A 23107-nucleotide genomic window follows, 5' to 3' on the forward strand; every position below is an offset into this window, starting at 1 on the left:
TGATGAGCCTAGCCCCAAGAGGTAGAAGGCAATGAAAGAGGAGAGGCCTCAAGTTGAGGAATATTCACCCACTTAATCCCCTTTGAGGATTGGAGATGAATAGCTCACAGGTGAGCAAATTGAGGAGATGGGATCACAGTGAGGTATTTTTATTACTCAAGTAGAATTGGATGAAGGTAACCCTCCAGAGCCTCCTCTACCAAGTTTGGACCTAACAACAGCTGACTATAGAGGCAAGGAATTAGACCTAGTGTTAGAATAGGTGAGTCATTAATTTTTGGCTGATGACAGTTTTGTGAAATTTAGGGCTTTTCAACAGTTTTTGTGGACGACAAACATGAATATTTTTGAGGAAAGGTGTAAAAGGTTGAAAACAAAGCATCCAAAAATGGATGAAGCTTCCATCCAAAACCAAACAAAAGAATAAATGATAAAAAAAAATAATAATATAAGCCCAGAGGATGGAAGAAAAATGGTGAAGGCATCTAACATTTTATTGTTTCTAAATTTAGATATTGATAATGCCTTAGCTTTTAGCTTTGTTTCAAATAAATTGACTTTGTAAGATCAAAATAAAGGGGATTTCCAAGGCATTGCATTCATTGAAGATCAAGCTGCATTGGTCAGTTCGTCATTGAGAAGAGGATCTAGAGCCCCATCATCACAACTAGATGAATTTGGATTGATGGGAAGCATAATTGTGATTGAGAAGACTTGCTAATACCTCACATGTGCAGGCAACACATTAGAATGTGGATTCTTCAAAGTTTCTTTTGGCCACTACTAAGAAGGAGGAATAGGCTATGTTTGAGTTATAAAATAAATATGAAACAATTCTTGAGGCCTATAATAAGGCTAATGGGGAAGTCCACTATGCCAAGAATAACATACCCTCCTCCACTAGTTGAACCCTTCAAATCCAACCCCCTCATAGAAATACCAGATACACCCCAAAGGCCACAATACTACACTACTGATGATTTTGAAGAACAAAACTATAAACTATGGGCCCTACATGTAAAGTTGGAGGCAAAATATGAAGATAAATTAAGAAAATCTCTCACATATTTGGGGGAAAAAGTTGAATGGACACTAATTCATGATCAGTTGGCCAGGGTGATCTGGGATGAAAGCCAATGATGAGGCTTTAAAGCCTATCATGAATAAATGGGTGAGAAGGGAGAAAGAAATGACATTTTTGTTTTCTCTATCATAAATAATTCCTATGACCAAATTGAAAAAAGGTATGATATTGTTTCTGAACTTGCTGATTTTGACAATAAAAGGATTCATTTACAGAGAATAATAGTAGGCTACTTGAACAAGTACAAGAGCCAAAAATTTAGTTTTTTTCCTTGTACCCTAGATAAAAGAAAGAATTTGAAAAACAAACATGAATGGGCAAAGAAACTTGATTATATATATATTTTAAGGATGAGTAGAATTATAAATGAAATAGGGCATGTGTGGTGGGCCACAAAAACTGAAGAAATGGTGAAAGCCCAAATATTCTTTGATTCTTTAAAATAGGAATTTGTTGCTATTGATAATGAGGCTAAGTATGTGTTAAAAAGATGGAGGGATATTTTACAATTCAATTGGCTAGATGACACATTGTTTGACAAGTGAATGGTAGAAATAGCTCCTGGCGAATAGTTTGATGAAGATGAAACTGACAGTGATGAGGTACAGGGTGAGGAGATCCAAATCATTGACACTATAACTAGACAAGCCCAATGGGAAGAAGAAGATAAGAATAATTAGTCACTTTCAGTTACAGGCCTACGCCCATATGATGCTGATACAACCAAAGAAGAGAAAAAAGTAGAAGTTACTCCCACCATATAGGATAAAGATGGTGAAAACCCACAAGTGGAGAGTAATGTACAATCATCAAAACAAACTTCATCATTGGTTAGCTTGGAAGTTGCATACAAAAAGGGATCAGAATGGCAGCCAAATCAACAACAATAGAGGATGTGATAAAAGTGGACCCACCAAAAGGAATGTTTGATCTAGACATCTTTTGTTAGCCACATTTTTGTTATTATAGGTGTATGTAATTATCTTTTGTAAAGGACACCTATCATTTTCTCTTAGCCTAAAGCTTGTTGCATCTCACACTATATAAGTGAGATTTTATGGCTAGAGAGGGCTCTGATTTCTAATGTTTTCTAGGTGATATACTTAGTTTTTTTTCAGTCCAATGTTTGGAGCAAAATTTGTGATAAATTTTCTCTATTTTTTCATGAGAATACATGAATATAAAATTATCTCTATGTTTTCTTAATGTCATTCTAAGTTTACTATGAATGTATACAATTTTCAAAGAAAATTGAATACAAATTACGAGTTGTCTCCATATTAGTTCTTTCAAAAGTTTGTCTCCTTTTAGTTACTTGGTCATCTTGATATTGTATCAGTAAAGGCTTGTGCAATTTAATGAAATCCAGTTAGGTTGTATATATGTTCATCACTACTATTAGTTCAATGGATTAAGTAAAAGCTTTGATGAATTTGATAAGGTTGCTACACTAGTAGAAAGAATTTTGAATGATGAATTTTGATAAAAATTGCTGATAATATTTGTTGCAAGGCAAAAAATTAGATCAATGGATTTGTAGTAGACTTTGAACCCTAATGGATTAGGTACTGATCAAATTGATTTAGATAGAAGAGAAATATCTCATAAATGGTTTTCAAATGTAGAATTATAATCTTGATTTTACTTTTATTTCTTGAAGATCTTGAAAGTTGGCCTGTACTTGATTGCATGGAATCTTTTAGCTTCAGTTAACCACTATTGCTGAGAACATGTGTAGATCTATAGAAGAATTTTGGCCAAATCTGTTATATGGGATGTGTTCATCCTATTGTCAAGAATTATGTGTGTATTTGAGGATATGAGATGAGAATAAGAATGAAACTAAAATAATTGTCATACAATGTTACCCAATCTTGAATCATCCCTAGGTATACCCACCCTTGTTTTGCAAACCCTAAAGAGTAGAAAACCACCCTTGGTTTTGTTGAATTTGGGTCCAAATTGTTTACACACATAATTGTTAATAGGAATTGGCTAATTCTTAGATTGTATGAGTGATATCATTTTGGTATTGAGCATTTTGTTGCTTAGTAGTTTTAAAATGCCAAAAAAATTGCAACTCTACTAGGGAGACAAGATGGAAAATAAACCTTCTTAAAAGGACAAGAATCTCTAGTGTGAACTGAATGTTTCAAGTCCTATTCTTAGTTGGATTTTTGTCCATCCAAGTCACCAACAAAATGGTGACTCTATTGGGGAGTTGTCCAACACGTATGTGAAAAGTACTGCAATTTCTTTGGTCTTGTTGTGTACATGTGTGTTAGATTATCTAATTTTTTCCCATGTTCATAAGGGGATACTTTAGTGACAAAACTTGAGAATTTAAAGAAAATTCCAAATGCCATGAAGATTTACTTACGTATCTAGCCTTTCCAAGTGTCTTATCTAACAACCAAGAGTTGTAGTCTTATGATCTCAGTGATTGGTTTATCCATGTCAGATATTTCTATTTCTAATTGTGTGTTTTTTTCCTTGGAGTCAGGAATAATTTTCATTGTCTATTTTCCCAAGAATAGGGTGGTGACTCAGTCAAGGTTTTGAAGGTAGTGCTTGTTTTAACAAAAGGTGAATATGGTTGACAAGAGAAAGAACACAAGAGCTTACATGAGAGCCAATCCTGATGTACCAATGTATACTAATTTACCCCAAGGTGGTAGGTAGAACCAAAATAAGAAAAAGACAGATCCAAATCCCACCTAGAAACCTAGAGGTAGTGTATTCGTCAATTCTCAGTATCAATCAGTGATAGGGAGAGAGTCCTTTTCACTTAGCTCTGAACTAGAAACTACAAGACTCTTAGGAGGCATTTTTAGTACCCCAGTACTAGATGAAAGAACATATCAAGATAAAGATATGAAACTAGTAGGAAATGCTTCACCTAGGCCAGATCTCATAGTAGATATGAATTGTAGGCTAGGATTTAGGAGTTCATTTGATGATCCTTTTAATCTTAGAGCAACCCCATACATGGAGCCCAATCTTATAGATCTAGATGATCCTACTGGTTCAGAGGCTACTTCTATAGACCCTAAAGAAGTACAATCTGAGATAGGATTTCTAAAGAAATAGGTTGCTGAGGAAGAAGATAAATGTATTCTTCTGGAAAAAGAGAAGGACCAAGCCACCTTTGATGTGATAATAGAAAGAGATGCTCTGCTGAGAAGGATGGCTACCTTGAAGGAGCAAAATAAAAAGTTAGAAGAAAAAACTATGACTCTCCATGGTAATGTTTTTAGAGATATAGATACTTTGAGATCTAAGGTTCAAGAACAAGAAAAGCTCTTAAGCCAAAGACAAGAGCCTATTATTACCCAAGTCCAAACCTATAAACCTATTCAATTAGACCCTATAGAACCAACTATGAAATCTTTAAATAAAGGAAAAGGCAAAGCCATAGGAATCCAAATAAATGAACCTTAAGCTCTACCAAGAAAATTTTTAAAGCCTCCCTGTCAAAATTAGATCTAGACCTAGAAAAAGCTAGAAAGGAGAAGGAAGATATTGCACAAGAACTTGAGAAGGTTGAGAATGAAGCTCAAGCCATAGAAACTAGGAGAAAAATCCAATTCAAAAAATCTAATTCTGCATTGGCTTCATGGCCAAATTTGTCTATCCCATCTACAACTATTGAACTGGCTAGTGGTCCAATAATTTCAACTCAAGGAATATTGCAATCTGCCCCTGCCTCATCATGCACCATTAGCACCCAAGTCCCCTTTGTCCAACATCAATAAACTCAAAATGCAATTCCTCTAAACCAAGCTAACATAGTGAGTACCTCAAATGTTCTTGGTTTGCAGAAGAAACCTGTATACCTAGAAAAGTATAGAAAAATATCATTTATTGGTATCCTTGGTGCTCCACATCCGATATCATTTGATTTATATCATTTGATTTAAGAGAAAAAGTGGTTAATTTTTCTAGGAATAATGTTGTTACTGGTGAAGAACATTTGAGAATTTTCATTGATATGTTAAATAATTATGAAGTTGAACATGAAGATATGGTAATGAAATTGTTTATGCATCCACTAACTGAGGATAAGAGGGATTGGTTCAGAAGGCTACCTGATGATAGTATCACCTCATGCAGTGACTTGAAGAAATTATTTAAAGAGAAGTATGGAGATAATACCAATGCTGGATTCATGTTGAATGAATCCAATAACATCAAGAAAAACCCAAATGAGTCCACATTTGACTTCAATGTAAGATTCTAGAAAGGTATGTACAGACTGTTTCAAGTTACGAGGTTGAATGAGGATGTTTTTCTCACAACATATTTCAATGCTTTTGATAGAAAAATGGCTTATCAATTGAGGGATAAGGATCCCAAAACTTTAAGGGATGCCTATAAAGTTGTAGTAAATATATAGAATAATAGGAAAGCATCTGGAAAACTAGGTAGGAGGGATGATCCAAAGCTTTTTAATCCCAAGAACAATAACAAAAGGGAGAGTGATAAAACTCCTATATGAAAGAAGCCAGAAGAACCTACTATAGGCTAGGTTTCGGAATTACTAAAGAAGATGAATCCCACTAGTTTCAATAATCCAAATTTTGTTGAGAAAACTCCTCTAAATAACAACACTCTCAATAGGCAACCTAGAATGAAAAATTACCCTTACACCACCCAGTGGAAAGATAGTAAGCCAATCCCCAACAGAACACAAAATGTGAAGGATAAGGGTACCCCAGATCCCCTACAAAGGAAAACTATAAATATGAATAATGATGTACCATGGTGCATTGTATGTCAATCACTTCATTCTTCTGATTATTGTGCTATTGCTCAATCATTTACCTCGGATCATGGTGTGCAACTTGAAGAAGAAAATGAAGAGAAAAGCCCTGATGATATAAGTTGCAATATGGTAAAAATGTGTGATGATTTTATAGATTGTAATTCTAAATAACTTGAAAATTATATTACTGGTCAGAGAATTTCTTATCATTTACATCATCAGCAAGTGCTTTTAGATGATGAAGGTTATGATGAAAATAAGGTACATGTTACATCTTCTAATGTAGGTCACACAAGCTTAAGAATACCCTCCAAAGAGGAGATTGATAGAATCACATCAAAAATGATTTCCCAAGTCCATTGTAACTACAATTTGACAAATAGAATAGTAAATAATGATGCAGGAAAGCCATCTAGTGTATTCATCAAAGATATTACCCATAAGATGAATGATGAAAGTAAAAAGTTCAATATAGATCTACCTAAGATCAAAGACAACAAGGTTAATAAGTGAGAACCAAAAAAGAAGGTTCAATTTACAATGAATGAAACAACAAAAGTAGTTGTGCAAGAAAAGAAATTAGGACCTGATACTATCAAGCAAACAATGGTGCCTGCTGTTCAAAAGACTTCAATTCCAAGTATTCTTGTAAAACCCACTATTGTTGAACCTGTTGGTATGATATCCATGTTGTCCCAAATAACTGTAAAAGTACCTTTGTTTGAACTTCTTAGAATTGAAGAGCACAAAAACAAGGCTTTATCATCGTTGGGAGGGATAGGAAACAACAATATTGTTGTAGAACAAAGTGTTATCCAAAAAACCCCATTAGTAGTAGAGGATAGTGGTATCATATCCCAAATTCTCAAAATGTTTTTAGATGATTCCTTTGTGGTATTTATAGAAGATATTGAGCCATTTCCTCAGTTTGATCATAAATTGAAAGACCCTAAAAAATTGCATGATAGATTCAGAAGCCTCTAATACCATTATGCCCTCCAAGATAATGGAAGCATTAGGTTTGAAAGTAGACATTAAGAAAGGTAGATGCAGAGGTATGGATGCTAGGGAAGTCCCAGTCATAAGTACCATAAATGCTTTAACATTCAAATTAGCTATGTATCCTGAAGTAGAGTTAACCATGTCATTCCTTGTAGTGGATATACCTCCACACTATGGAATGTTGCTCTCTGGAAAATGGAGTAATACTATGGGGGGAAGCCTACAATGTGATTTGACTTATGCAACTTTTCATATCAGAGATAAAGCTATCAAGGCAAAAATAGACCCTAGGGTTAGTCAACTTTTAGGGGAGGAAATTGACAGAGAATCAACTTGTTTCTTGGACACTAGTGTCAATGCATTTAGAGCTGAATTGATCATTCAAGAAGTTGAGAACTTGCCTCCTATAATTTAACATGAAGTTGATTGTTGTACAAACTCACCATTATTATGGACAATGTTTTTTGATGGGGCTAGTTCAAAAGAAGGTTTAGGGGCTGGGGTAGTTTTTGTTTCTCTTGAAAAAAATACTTTTAGATGCTCATTCACTTTAAAGTTTTCTTGGACAAATAACATAGTAGAGTATGAGGCCTTGTTGCTAGGATTGAAAGTCACTACACATCATGGAATTAATAAATTGCATGTCACAAGGGATTTTGAACTAGTTATCTCCTACATAAAAGCAACCTGTGCATCCAAGAATAGGAGATTAAAATAGTATAGAAATGTTGTTTGGGACTAGATAGAATCTTTTGACACATTTGGTATCTCATGGAGAGATAGGACTCAAAATAAGATGGCTGATTTATTAGCAAATGTAGCAATCAAACCTAAGGAGATATCATTTGCACGAATTTCTCTAATTGAGTTACAGAGTAGACCTTCAATACCGGATAATATTGAAAATTGGAAAGTCTTTAAAGATGATAAAGAAATTATAAATTTTTTGTTAAATGAAGACAAGTACCATGGTCATGAAATGGATTGTAGTGATTTGATTGAAACCATAGATGGTAAGGAAATCATTTTTTGGCAAGGAGATTATGTAGTTGAAAACCAACAAGATGCCTAAGGGGTTAGTAGTTTTGGAAAGTATTTTTGATAATCAAGATAGCGTCAAACCAAGAGTTAAGGACCCTAAGCCTCAAGAATTAGAAGAGTTAAACCTTGGTACTAATGAAGCTCCCAAAAAGGTTTATATTGGACAAAATCTGCATGCTAAAATCAAAAAACCATTGATTGACTTGCTTAGGAAGTATAGACATGTTTTTGCATGGTCATATGATGACCTTAAGGCTTATAGGGAAGATTTATTCCAACATGTCGTACCACTAAAGGATAATGTAAAACCTTTCAGATAGAAACAAAGACCAGTAAACCCTACCCTGGCTCCCAAAATGCAAGAAGAATTGACGAAATTAAGAGATGGGGGGATAATCAAACCAATTAGACATTCCACCTAGGTTTCAAATTTGGCACCTATCAGAAACAAAAATGGAGACATAAGATTATGTGTGGATTTTAGGAATTTGAACATTGCATCCTTGAAGGATAATTATGGATTACCAAATATGGAGGCCATGTTGCAACAAGTAACTGGTTCTAAGCTAATGTCCATGATGGATGGCTTCTCTGGGTACAATCAAGTTTTAGTAAAGGAAAATGAACAATTTAAGACATACTTCACAACCTCATAGGGGACCTATGTATATGTAAGGATGCCATTTGGCTTGATTAATGCAGGAGCTACTTTTGAAAGAGCCATTGATGTGGCATTTCATGATTATATCAACAAATTTATGATTGTATACTAGGATGATCTTACAACCTATTCTAAGAAGGCTGAGGATCACTATAGGTATTTGGAGAAAACTTTTGTCAAAGATTTGGAATATGGAGTATCATTGAATCCAAAGAAATTGACATTTGGGGTGACAGAAGGGAGATTTCTAGGACCTATAGTGTCTAAAGATGGTGTGAAGATAGACCCTAAAAGAGTGACAACCATTGATAAGGTGCCTAAGCCCAAAAATGTGAAAGGAATACAATCTTTCTTTGGGAAAGTTAATTTTCTTAGAAGGTTTGTTACTAATTTTACTGAAATTAGTAGACCAATCTCAAAGATGCTCAAGAAGGGAGCTATTATAGATTGGAATGGTGAGCCCTCACAGTTATTTCAAGATATTAAGACTACCATAAAAAATTCCCTAGTCCTCAGAACCCCAGATTATACAAAGCCTATGCACATTTTTAATTTCACATCCTTTCACACTATAGTCGTAGTCTTCTTGCAAAAAAATGAAGAAAGGCATGAACAACCCATTACTTTTTTCAGTAAGTCACTGCAACCTGCTGGAGTTGAAATATGAGATAAATGAAAAATAGGCATATGCTCTAGTAAAGGTTGTTAAGGCTTTCAGATGCTACTGTCATTGCATTTGTACCTAGTGCTACTATAAAAGACATATTTTCTTAGCAAGAAGTGTCAGGAAGGAGGTGTAGATGGATCAATAGGATCCAAGAATTCAATATTGAAATACAGATAACTAAGTTGGTAAGAGGTCAAGGTTTGGCTAAACTCATGGCTGAATCTAATTTGGATGCCAATTAGATAAATGTGGTAGGTGATGACCTCAAATCTGACTTATGCGACATGGATCATTATCATTGGCATGTTTATGTTATCTCTTATCTTCAACACATGGAAGCTCCTTCCCATTTGACAGAAAATGAAAAAAGGGATACTAAATTGCAAGCCATCAGATACATAATTGTCAAAGGTGGTCTATGGTGGAGAAATTTTGAGGGAGTGTTACTGAAATGTATTGATCAAGAAAAGGAAAAAGAAGTTTTAAATGAAATGCATGCTAGAGTTTATGGAGGACACTATATGGCTAAGACTACTGCACATAGGGTGATGAGAGTAGGATTTTGGTGGCCCTCTCTTTTCAAGGATGCTCAAATCACGATTAGAAAATGTGATGCACGCAAAATATTTGCTAGAAAATTGAAATTCTTAGGTAATACTCCATTAAAGCTAGTTGAAGTCCAAGCACCCTTTCAACAATGGGGTATGGATTTCATAGGTGAAATTTCTCCCAAATCTAGCACTGGCTATTCCTGGATCTTAGTTGCTACTGACTATTTTACAAAGTGGGTAGAAGCAATCCCTACAAGAAATGCCACTAGTAAAGTTGTTAAAAATTTCTTGTTGAATAACATTATTTCCAGATTTGGTTGTCCTTAGAAAATTGTAACAGATAATGCCATGTGCGTTATGTCTAAAGAATTCAAGAAATTATATGACAAATTTTGAATCACTAGATCGACATCTTCCCCATATCATCCACAAGGAAATGGACAAGTTGAATCTACAAATAAGAGTTTTTTGAAAATAATAAAAAGGACATTAGATGATAATAAGAAAGCTTGGGATTCTAAATTGCAATTAGCCATATGGGCTGATAGAGTGACTATCAAAAAGGCCATTGGTGTTGCACCATTTGATTTGGTATATGGAATTCAGGCTAGAATGCCTTAGAACAACTTGATAGGACTCTACAATTGCATTGAGCTGCATGATGAAGGTACTACAGATGAAATGCAAGAAAGGATGGATGAACTAGTAGGATTGATAGAAACTAGAAGAGAAGCATTTCTTAAGAACCAAAAGTTGCAACTGCAAGTTAAGACACTCTATGATAAAAGAACGATAAGTAGGAAGTTTGAAGATGGAGATCTAGTCTTAATGTGGAATGCTAGAATTGAAGATAAAGGAAAACATGGAAAATTTGATCCTATCTGCTTAGGCCTTATTTGATTGAAAATACTTGGGGTGAGGATTCTTATGTTCTCAAAGATCTATTAGACAATATTCTTGAATTGCCAGTTCATGGATAGTTCTTGAAGCTTATTTTCTTCATGAATAGTAGTCTAGGTTTCCGTGTACATTCTGTATAATCTTGGTCTCTTTTGTACAGTCCCTATATATTCTTCTATTCTATGTTCTTGTTCTCTCTAAGTTGTTAGTTTAAAGCTTAGGTGTGTGGTCTCCTTCTCCTAGAAATTATGAGCCCTCATTTGAATCTAGAGGATTCAATGTCCCCAGATAGAGCTATTATTGGTCTAATTTTTGCAAGATGTCTTTCCCCATTTTCTATTAAAATCATAATTGAATTTGTCAAGAGGAGACTAGGATTTTTGTTTTAATCCTGCAAAATCTTGGTAGCATTTGAATTTTCTTGTCAAAGCCCTAGGTCTCATTTCCTTTTAAATTTTACCCTGGCACAAAACTTTAAAAAAGGGATAAGCGAATATTCTTTTCCCACCTACTTTGAGGTTTTGTTGAGTCCTTTTGAAAGGGTTTTATCCTATTGTTCGATCTTATTTTAATCTACAGTTGTTGCATACTTGGTATAGCAAGATGCTTGAAGATTACGCATAGTGAGGTAGCAACTATTAGAGAACCATGTTGTAATACCAAAAAATGAAGTTTGGCACCAAAAAATCTGTATTAATATGAAGGCATTCTGATCACATGCTATGTCCCAAGGTTATCAGTATTAAGAAGAATGCATGTGGAAAAACTCGCAAATGGTGTCACCAGAGTTCAAGTTTCTCTGGAGACTCACTAAGTCACTATCAGAAAATCCATACGAATTGTCGGTGCCAATATAGCAAGTGCCCAAATTTTGCAAAAGGTAGTGTTCTTTTAAAGGTTGATGTGACCGCAAAAAATCTCATGCAGTCTTATAAATAGGCACAACTACCTTTGTTAACACCAATTTTAATTGGCAAAGTCTTAATTAATGCATCTTTGTTTTCCATCACTAGAATTATGAATCTGTAGGAGGTCGCTATATCGCTAGCCGCAAAATCACCAATTTTTTGGTAGGGATGTAGCGAGGGCCCAGTCGTTGCAAAAGATGGCATTCTTTGAAAATAAGGATTGATTTTGAGGATCCTAAGGAAAATATTGTGCTAGCTTTGCTTTTATTTCTATGCAAGTTGTGTTGCTCATAATTTTATTTCTTGGTGCAAGTTTTTTGATGGTTACCAAAAAGTCACTATATCACTTCCCGGATATTGGTAATTTTTCCGATAGCGATGTAGCAACCTGCTTGAAAGTAACAAACATAGCAAGGTCACGGAGATGAGCTATCATTAAGGGTTTAAAAAAATAAATATATGTGATTAAATATTAAACCAGCTTAGCACTAGTGGTAACTTGGATCCACTCCCCATTTATGAAACATATAAAGAATTTTGATCCTTAGATCAAAAATGGATCAACAATGCTTGTTAACTCGCTATAAAAATATGTGCAAAGATTATTTATAGAAAGTTAGCAAACAAGGGACCCACCATTGTTCTCTTAAAGGCTATTTCAAATATTTTCCACACAATCAAAATGAAATCAATGGTTGTCACATACTCACTATGGCAAGATGTTTGAAAGTTATGCATAGCAAGGTAGCGAATTGATGACATGTGGCCCCAGTCATCAATGGGCCCATATTGAAACACCAGCATTGAAGGAAAGATATAGATGGAGGCAGTTTATTGATTTGATTGCTAGTGTGCTAAGGAGAAAAGTGAGTCATCCTATTTTGCATTCTTGGATCGTAGGATTTTTCCAGGATCAACGACACAAATTTAAAAGGAATTTTGATGCTACTCTATTTTTCTATTCTACACATTTATGATGAATGAAAGATTCACGTGACAGAGAAACAAAGTATACTATAGGATATTTCATTAGTTCTAGTCCCATGCAAACAAAGATTTCACATTTTTTGAGCACAAGAGCCTGTTGATTTAGCCTAGTACAAACATGAACTAATTCCTTATTTGTTCAAGACCAACTGTAGAGGTTCAGAGAAGAACAAGTTTGGGAAGTAAAGTAAGTACTCATATATAACCTCTATAAAATTCTAGTTCTTATTATTAAGAATTAAGATGCCTACTAAGAAAGCATTTTCTGGGCAAGTTGATTACATGGATAGGAATCTTCATGACAATTTGTTAGAATAACTCCCAACATCCACCACTGAACCTGAACAAGTTAAAAAATTGATTTCCTTAAACCCTAGCTAAAAATTGTTGATGGCTTATATGACAAGGGGAACTAGGTAAGGGATGCAAAAACTACTCAAACTTGTCTTGTCTTGTTTTAAAAGTGGTTTTCAAAAAGGAATTTGTTTCCCCCACATGCTAATGTCTAAAATTTTTATTTGAGAAAGTTAGTAGTACCAAGTATTTTCATGGATTATGATTTGCTTGAAGCCATTTCCAAGAATTATGACCAAGCTATTATCATGGTGAGAAGAAATGATGGCGTATCTCTGATCTCAATTAATCCTAAAGAAATTAGAGAGGTTTTTCACCTAGAACCATTGTTAGATTACCATGTGCCAATCTATTTGCCAGAATTATAGAATGAATACAAAGAAAAGAATGATGTAATTAGGGGAGGTGCACTGAGGGAACACATTGGTACAATAGGAACTCTACCAATAATTAATGTAGCCTCTAGAGAACCTTTTAAGAAGAGTCTTTTCACCTCCCAGGCTGTAGAGCTATACATGACCTTGTGTCATGTTTTTGGTGAAGATGAACAAGATTTCATGCCCATTGACCTTATGTATATGATGGTTTAAATTGCTTCTTTCGATGTAGATGTTATCTTTAATTTTTCTTCCTATTTGGTTGAAGAAATTCATACTAGTTTAGTTGGAATTGCAAAAGGGAAGGTGATATATTTTGGTAATTAGATGGAATTGAACAGAGAGGAGAATGGGGAAGCATTGTCAGTCCAATTGTGTAGCATAGATATGACCTAGGATGCAAATAATGCCAGTTTTGTCAGATTTGATAGGTATTTTGCTTCTAAATTTAGATGTCTCATATTAAGAGACAATCCTAGAATCCCTAAGGTATTAATGGACCTCCTCAGACCTATGAACAAACCCCATAACTTTAAAGTTTCACACAATTGGGGAGACATCATTCCTTACCCTATTTCTACAGTTTAAAGAATCTATGGTTTTAAAGGGATTTCTCATGTCTTGCTTACCAAGTACCTTTGAAGGTAGGAATGGCTGAAGTTTAGTGGTAATTAGGGAGAGTAGAAGAAATGTTTTGGTTGAAAAGGAAACTAGGGTCAATTTTCCCCACCTGCATAGTGGCCCATCAGTTTGTGATTACAAAAGGGGGTTTGCTCTTTTTGCATAAAATTTTGGCATAGAATTAAGCTAGGATAGGTAAAGCATGATTCATATTATCTAGAGGACATTATAAGGAATGAATTCTCACTACAGGAACAAAAAAATAAAAAGGAAAAATGGAGAGTTTACTCTCGAGTCCTAGAATTCATTCATTGTTTTGATCAGAAATATAGTCCTCTAGATAATGCTAATACATAGGCTAATAGAATAAATAAGCGCATGAATAACTTCCCTAAAATAATGGAAGTTATGAATGAGAAGAATTTTTTTTTTATTGATTCTTATCTTGATAAGGCAAGAAAAGTCATGAGGAGGTTGGTTTTCACTCCTAATATAGGAGCTGATCAAATAATTGTACAAAAGAAGCTTGTTTACACTATAATTCAAATCAAAAGGGCTCCTATAGATAAAGGCAAGTAAATAATGGGATCCACTAGTATAGCCCTAGATGAGAGACCTAATGAGCCTACTCGCAAGAGGTAGAAAGTAATGAAAGAGGAGAGGCCTGAAGAGTAGAAAGTAATGTTTTAAATGCTTTTAGTTTTTGATATTTGTAATAACGTCCTACATGTGGTGGCAAACCTAGAGTAGCAGTTCGATAAGCTCTCCAGATATAGCCACCTAGGACCAAGTGTGTGGATCTTAAATTAGAATAGTTTTTTTTAGTTCGTAGGTGGAGTGTTTAATGATTTTTAGAATCCAATAATAGGTAGTAGGCAGTTTTTTGGAATATTCTTGATTTAGACTGTCTAATATTGGTAGGAAAAGAATGTTTTAGATTCTTATCCTTTTTTTTGGATAGAAGACATTTTTCTTTTCTAGATAGAAAGAAAACGTTTCACATCCTTTAATTAGGAAAAGAAAATCAGTTTTAAAAGAGAGCCAGTCGGCTATGTAAGACAGAAAAATCGAATTTGGAGAGATATGGAATGTTTTTTCATTTTGTCTTTGTGCAAGTTTTTGATGTTCTGAGTTTTGAATGGATTTTTCTTATCTTCTCACTGGAAACAAGTTGATAGTTTGCAGAAGATTAAAAAGTTTTAGTTTTGGGTCGAATTCGGTATGTTTGCAAACAATTAGTCTCAGTGCATGGGTAATATCTCCCAAATGCACCGTTGGATTTTCATGAGCTTTGGATATGTTATTATAGGCCTAACTACACCCATCTTCACTAGATCGATTGAAGAGTTTGATCTGATTCAAGAGTTATTAATGTCTGAGTGTAGGCCTATCTAGAGACAGCAAGAAGCAATGTTTTGCAGAAAAATGTACTCTGATGCGGGGTCAATATCTCAGGTTTGAACCATTGGATTTCTCTCAAATTTTTATGTGTTGTTTGAAACCTAGTTATGCAAAATATCAATGGTTAGATTGAGAAAATATTGTATGGTTAAAAAGTTATACATTTATGTTCACGGGTCTATCTAGAGACAGCAAGAAGCAATGTTTTGCAGAAAAATGTACTCCGATGCGTGGTCAATATCTCAGGTTTGAACCGTTGGATTTCTCTGAAATTGTTATATATTGTTTGAAACCTAGTTATGAAAAATCTCAAAATTTGGATTGAGTAAATAATTTTTGGTTCAAAAGTTATTCATGTCTGAGTGCAGGTCTATCTGGAGGCAGCAAGAAGATATTTTGGGGGATTTTATTTTCAAAGTTTTGTTTTGAATCTGATTTTAGCGTGTGATCTTGGAGGTTGTAGATGCCCCTTGAAGCAACTCAATTGAGTGACTGATTCCTCTTGAGTTTTCCAAGGTGTGGCTCTACATCACAATCCCCTTTGAGGATTGGAGAAGAACAACTCATAGGTGAGAAAATTGAGGAGACGGGATCATAGGGAGGTATTTTTATTACTTAAGAAGAATTGGATGAAGGTAACCCTCCAAAGTGTCGTCTACCAAGTTTGGATTGAACAATAGCTAACTATAGAGGTAGTGAATTGGACCTTGTGTTAGAACAGGCGAGTCATCAATTTTTGGCTGATGATAGTTTTGTGAAATCTAGGGCTTTTCAACAGTTTGCATGGAGGGAAAACATAAATAGTTTTGAGGAAAAATGTAAAAGGTTTAAAATAGAGCATCTAGAAATGGATGAAGCTTCCATTTAGAACCAAACAAAAGAAGAAATGATAAAACAATTTCAGAATATAAGCCTTGAGGATGGAAGGCAAATGGTGAAAGCATCTAACATTTTATTGTTGCGAAATTGGGATATTGCAGATGCCTTAGTTTTCAGTTCTATTTCAAATAAACTGACTTTGCAAGATCAAAATAAAGGGGATTTCCAAGGTGCTGCATTCATTGAAGATCAAGCAGCATTGGTCCGTTGGTCATTAAGAAGAGGATCTAGAGCCCCATCATCACAACTAGATGAGTCTGGATTGATGGGAAGCATAATTGTGAGAAGACTTGCTGATATCTCACATGTGTAGGTAGCACATTGGAATGTGGATTCTTCCAAGTTTCTTTTGGCCACTACTAAGAAGGAGGAACAGGTTATGTTTGATGTACAAAATAAATATAAAACAATTCTTGAGGCCTATAATAAGGAGGTAAAAAAATAATTGAGCTTGAAGATAAGCTAATGGGGAATTCCAATAGGCCAAGAATAACATAGCCTCATCCCCCAATTGAACCCTTCAAATCCACCACCCTCATAGAAATACCGGATACACCCAAAAGGCCACAATACTACATTGTTGAGGATTTTGAAGAAGAAAAGGGTAAAGTGTGGGCCCTACATGTAGATTTGGAGGCAAAATATGAAGATAAATTAAGAAAAGCTCTCACATATTTGGGGGACAAAGTTGAATGGCCACTAATTCATGAGCAGTTGGCTAGGGTTATCAATATGTGGGATGAGTTGAAAGCCAATGATGAGGCTTTAAAGCCTATCATGAATAAATGGGTGAGAAGGGAGAAAGAAATGACATTTTTTTGTTTCTTTGTCATAAAGAATTCTTATTACCAAATTGAAAAAACCTATGATATTGTTTATGATCTTACTGATTTTGACATTAAAAGGATTCATTTATAGAGAATAATAGTAGGCTACATGAATAAGTAAAACATCCAAAAATTCAGTTTGTTTCCTTGTCCCCTAGATAAAAGAAATAATTTGAAAAAAAAAGATGAATGGGCAAAAGAACTTGATAATATTTTTTGTTTAAGGATGAATAGAATTATAAATGAAATAGGGCATGTGTGGTGGGCCACAACAACTAAAGAAATGGTGAAGGCCCAAATATTATTTGATTCTTTAGAATAGGAATCTATTGCTATTAATAATGAGGCTGAGTATGTGTTAAAAAGAAAGAGGGATATTTTGTAATTCAATTGGCCAGATGACACATTGTTTGACAAGTGGATGGAAAAAATACCTCCTGGTGAATAGTTTGATGAAGCTGAAATTGACAGTGATGAGGTGCAGGGTGAGGAGATCTTAATCATTGACATCATCACTACACAATCCCAATAGGAAGAAGAAGATAATAATAATCAGTCGCTTTCAGTTATAGGCTCAAGCCCATAGGATGTTGATACAACCAAAGAAGAGAAAAAAGTAGAAGTTACTCCCATCATACAAGATAAAGAGGGTGAAAATGCACAAGTGGAGAGTAATGTACAATCATCAAAACTAACTTCATTATTTTTTATCTTGGTAGTTGCATACAAAGACGGATCATGATAACAGCCAAATCAACAACAATAGAGGATGTGATAGAAGCGTACCCACCAAAAGGAATTTTTGATGTAGACATCTTCTGTTATCCACATTTTTGTCATTTTATGATAGGTGTATGTAATTATCTCTTGTAAAGAACACCTATCATTTTCTCATAGCCTGAAGCTTGTTGCATCTCACACTATATAAGTGAGATTCTAGAGCTAGAGAGTGGTCTAATTTCTAATTTTTTCTAGGTGATATACTTAGTTTGTTTTTGGTCCAATGTTTGGAGATAAATTTGTGATGTATTTTCTCTATTAGTTCCCGAGAATATATGAATATATAATGATCTCTATGTTTTCTTAAAGTCATTCTGAGTTTACTACGAACATATACAATTTTCAAAGAAAATGAATACAAATTATGAGTTGTCTCCATATCAGTTCTTTCTAAATTTTATCTCCTTTTAGTTACTTGGTCATCTTGATATTGTATGAGTAAAGGTTTGTGAAATCAAATGCAATCCAGTTAGGTTGTATATTTGTTCATCACTACTATTAGTTCAATGGATTAAGTAAAAGCTTTGATGAATTTGATAAGGTTGCTATAGTAGTAGGAAGGATTTAGAATGATGAATTCTAATAAGAATTGTTGATAATATTTGTTGTAAGGCAACAAATTGGATCAATGGATTTTTAGTACAGTCTAAACCCTAATGGATTAGGCACTGTCAAATTGATTCAGTTGCAAGTGTAATATGTCATAAATGGTTTTCAAATGATGAATTATAATCAATTTTACTTTTATTTCCTCAAGATCTTCAAAGTTGGCCTATACTTGTTTACATGGAATGTTTTAGCTTTAGTTTGCCACTTTTGCTAAGAACACATCCAAATCTATAGAAGAATTTTGGCCATATATGTTATATGGGATGTGTTCATCCAAATTGTCAATAATTATATGTGTATTTGAGGATATGAGATGAGAATAAGAATGAAACTAAAATAATTCTCATACAGTGTTTCCTAGTCTTGAATCATCCCTAGGTTTACCCACCCTAGTTTTTTAGAGCCTAAAGAGTAGAAAACCACCCTTGGTTTTGTTGAACTTGGGTCCAAATGGTTTGCACACATAATTGTTAATTGGAATTGGCTAATCCTTAGATTGTGTGAGTGATATCATTTTGGTATTGAGAATTTTGTTGCTTAGTATTTTTAAAACATCAACAGAAGGTATGAAAGTACTTTATTCAAAGAAAGTTTTACTAGGTCTAAAATGTATTAATATGGATTTCTATGAAAGTTGTGTGTATGGAAAACAAAAGAGAGTGAGTTTTGTGAAGACTAGGAAGGAAAACAAATAGGAGAAATTAGAGATTGTGCATACTGATGTATAAGGACTAGCTCAGGTATCTTCTCTTGGAGGCTCTCATTATTATGTTACATTTATTGATGATACAACTAGAAAGGTATGGATTTATTTCCTTAGATATAAATTTGATGTATTTCAAACTTTTAAGAAATGGAAATGCTTGGTTGAAAATGAGGTTGGTAAGAAATTAAAATATCTCAAATCTAATAATGGTGGTGAGTATTATAGTGATGAATTTGAAGATTATTACTCCATTAATAGTATTTGTAGATAGAAAATTGTTCCAAGGACTCTATAGGAAAATGGAGTGGTTGAAAGCATGAATAGGACTATAATGGAGCATGCAAGGAGCATAAGGTTGCATGCTGGGTTGCCCTTACACAATCTGTCTGGTATCTATATTATAATAATTTATACATTCAAAAATAAATTTTGGATCTTGGACTACCACTAGGAAACTAACCACTTCCACTAGCCCACATCCCCAGAGCTTTGTAGATATGGGATGAATCAACTCCAATTTTAGCCTCTTTTGGAAGTCTTGCATATCATAAAAATGGAGTGAGGTATCTATGATATTTTGCAATGTGGACTTGATTCCATTCAGTCCATCAAAACTTGCAAACCTGGTTGCCATTCTATCTAGTAATGAAATGAATTGAAATTTTGAATCTAGAGGAAGAGCCAAATATTGAATTCACAATTATAGGTTCTTTGAAAAAGTCGTGTAGTTTAATAGAATAATAGTTCAAGAAAAAGGGGTAGTTTGAATAACTGTTATGTTTCCATCTATATAGGAGTCTCAATTCATCTATTGATCTTTAGGGTTTGCACCACATGAATGAATTAAAAGATAAGTCTATTGAAATAGTAAATGTGGGAGCTCTAATGGATATTTCAGTGTCTTTTCACTATTTCTATTGGCCCAACGGTAACTTTCCATTCTTTCATACTTACTTTACCATTTCTCTTTAAGTTTTAGAATATTATGAATAGAGTACTCCATAAGGAAATATCTGCCTAGTTGAATTCTACTCAATAGACCTTTCTCATAATAGTCAGATTGCTTCCATTATGATCTTAAGATGTTTTGTGTACAATTTGTGGGTCCAATCTTCTTACAAAGTTGATTTTCTTTTGAATGCATAAAATTGTCCACATGGGTTGAAAACCCATCGAGGAGAAGGTGATTTTCATTTCTCCACCCAAGCTTTCTTTTAAACTTTATCCTTTGACTTGATACTTCCTCTAAGTTTGAAGAAGTTTATAAGGATGAAAAAAATTGAAAGGGGCCCACCTCCTTGTTTCCTTTCCTTTACAATTGCCTTTGGTAGAAAAAAGACTTCATGGGTTGAAAACCCCTCAAGGAGAAGGTGATTTTCATTTCTCCACCCAAACTTTCTTTTAAACTTTATTCTTTGACTTGATACTTCCTCTAAGTTCAAAGAATTTTATAAGGATGAAAATTTTTGAAGGCGGCTCACCTCCTTGTTTCCTTTCCTTTACAATTTCCTTTGGTAGAAAACAAACTTCATGGGTTGAAAACCCATCGAGGAGAAGTGAGTTTTGAGTTTTTTGCTTGAGATAATTTTGAGCATTGTGATGAATCATGAATGTTTCCTAAAATATCATATTGTAGTGAAAATAGGATATTTCCATAAGATATCTCATTATTTTCTTGCATAGATCCATGAGCATCATTTATTGCTCTTCGCAGAAAATCACCTTTATGGATTGAAAACCTGCTGAGGAGAAGGTGAAGCTCAATTTTCCACAAGCTTCTTCTTTTCATTGCAAATATGGTAAACTATGAGCAAGCTTATCTTTGTGAATGATTTTTTCATGTTGCAAGAATCTCTATTAGATTAGGTACTAAACTACCCGTAAGACTCACAACATAAAGGAAAACCACCCAGCTATGAAATGTGGGGTAAGGGAAAGATGAAAAACCTAATGTAGATTTTTTCTACCTAAGGGAACTTAAAACTAGACTTAGACATACCTAGGCTTGACTAAAACACAAAATTTTCCTAGGATGAAAAGTAGGGCAACATACACAAAGATAGATAAAGAAAAAGGTATATTATGATCAGAAATATTTTTTGATGACATAATATTTGAAGGACAAGATTCTTTGTGTAAATATTTTACAAATCAAATGAAGCAAGAGTTTGAAATGTCAATGTTTGGTGAGATCAAATTCTTTGTGGGATTACAAGTCTATCAAATGAAATATGGTTTATTTATCACTCAATCAAAATATGTCAAAGAGATATTGAAGACATTTGTACTTGAGGATTCAAAACTAGTAAGTACACCTATGGTGACAACACTCAAGCTATCAAAGAATGATGATTCAACTAAGGTCAATCAAACATTAGATAGATTCATGATTGGAAAATTGTAATATGTAGTACAAAATAGACTTGATATTGCATTAGTTGTGGGGATAGTTGCAAGATTCTATGCTAACCCTAGAGAGAGTCACTTGATGGCTATAAAAAGGATAATGAGATAGTTGAAAGGAACATAAGAGTATGGTTTATACTATAAGGAGAATAAAAATTTTGAACTAAAATCCTACACTAATGCTAATTGGGCTTAAAGTATCATTATGTAAGGGAATTGGTTCAAGACAAAGAGGTGAAGATGGAATATATTAACATAAAGGAGAAAATTTCTAATATATTCACAAAATAATTACCTAAAGATTCTTATGAGTATCTAAGAGGTAAACTAGGGGTGATACCCCTATCAAATGCTATGTAAAAGATAGGGGGAATACCTTGCATCAAACAAGCTAACATTCATTTCATATAAATTGATCCAGTGGATCTTACTTTAGGAATTGCCTAAAGTAATTACAGAGCTAGAATTACAAATCAGTCACAAGCAAGGTGATAGACTGATGACGGGCCACACCACCCGTACCAACTCACAACCAAAAATGCAATAATATGGAGCTAGAGAGAGACAAAATGCTTCATAAAAATTCCATTAATACTTGAAATTCATTAGAAGAGATTACATTTGAAGAGCTTACAATTCCAAAACTTCTATTTCTCGAACTTCCATTAGAAGAGCTTCCATTCCTTGAACTTGATTACAAACGATTATAAGCCTTTCTTAAATAGGCACTTCTAACCCAAGACATTACAAACACAAGCAATGTGGGATAAAAGGTAAATACAACTACCTTTAAATAAATATTAAATTCTCACCCAAATACAACTAAGCACCCAACAAATATTAAATACATGATTTAAGGATCTTTCCACAAACTTCTAAATTGCCACCTATACACCTTGATTAATGGAATGACAACTATTTTTATTATTATTATTTTTTACGCCACCTATGCGCCTCGAAAATAGAAATCTCCTTTTCCTTTCTTTTCTCCTTTTTATTTTTTTATTATTTCTCCTCTAATTTTCGTCACTTTCTCTCTCCTCCACAATTTTTTTTTTTTTTTTTTTTTTTTTTCCCTTTTTTTTTTTTTTTTTTTTTTCTAATAATTTAATTTTCCCATGTAAGATGCTCCTGCATTAGACTCCCTTGGTAGATAGAAAAGTGTGTCCCACAGTTTAACGCCAAAAGAAAGATATGCATCCATCTTCATCTTCACCACAAGGTTCCACCTCGACAGGACAAGAAAACCAACATGCAAATCTTCCACATTTTTTTTTTGCTGATGCATGATGCTCCTGCATCCGACTCTCATGGTAGGAAAAATTTTGTGAATATGGATTCACAAAATGAAGTAGCCACTGTTGACATATTTTTTTCCTCTTCCTCCAACACATAGCTGGAACAAGTATCTGGTGCCAATATATTTCCTTCTTTCTTCTTTTCCAACACCTAGCTGGAACAAGTGTCTGTTGCTGAAATCTCTCATTTGCAATGAACTCTATCCGAGTATAAATCTCATCCTCATCCAATCTTGTTGAATTAATCACACCTGTAATAAACCCAGCAACACCATACCAATCT

Source organism: Cupressus sempervirens, chromosome 4 (genome assembly GCF_028749045.1).
Source record: "Cupressus sempervirens isolate cs-2001-9-10 chromosome 4, ASM2874904v1, whole genome shotgun sequence".
Lineage (NCBI taxonomy): Eukaryota > Viridiplantae > Streptophyta > Pinopsida > Cupressales > Cupressaceae > Cupressus > Cupressus sempervirens.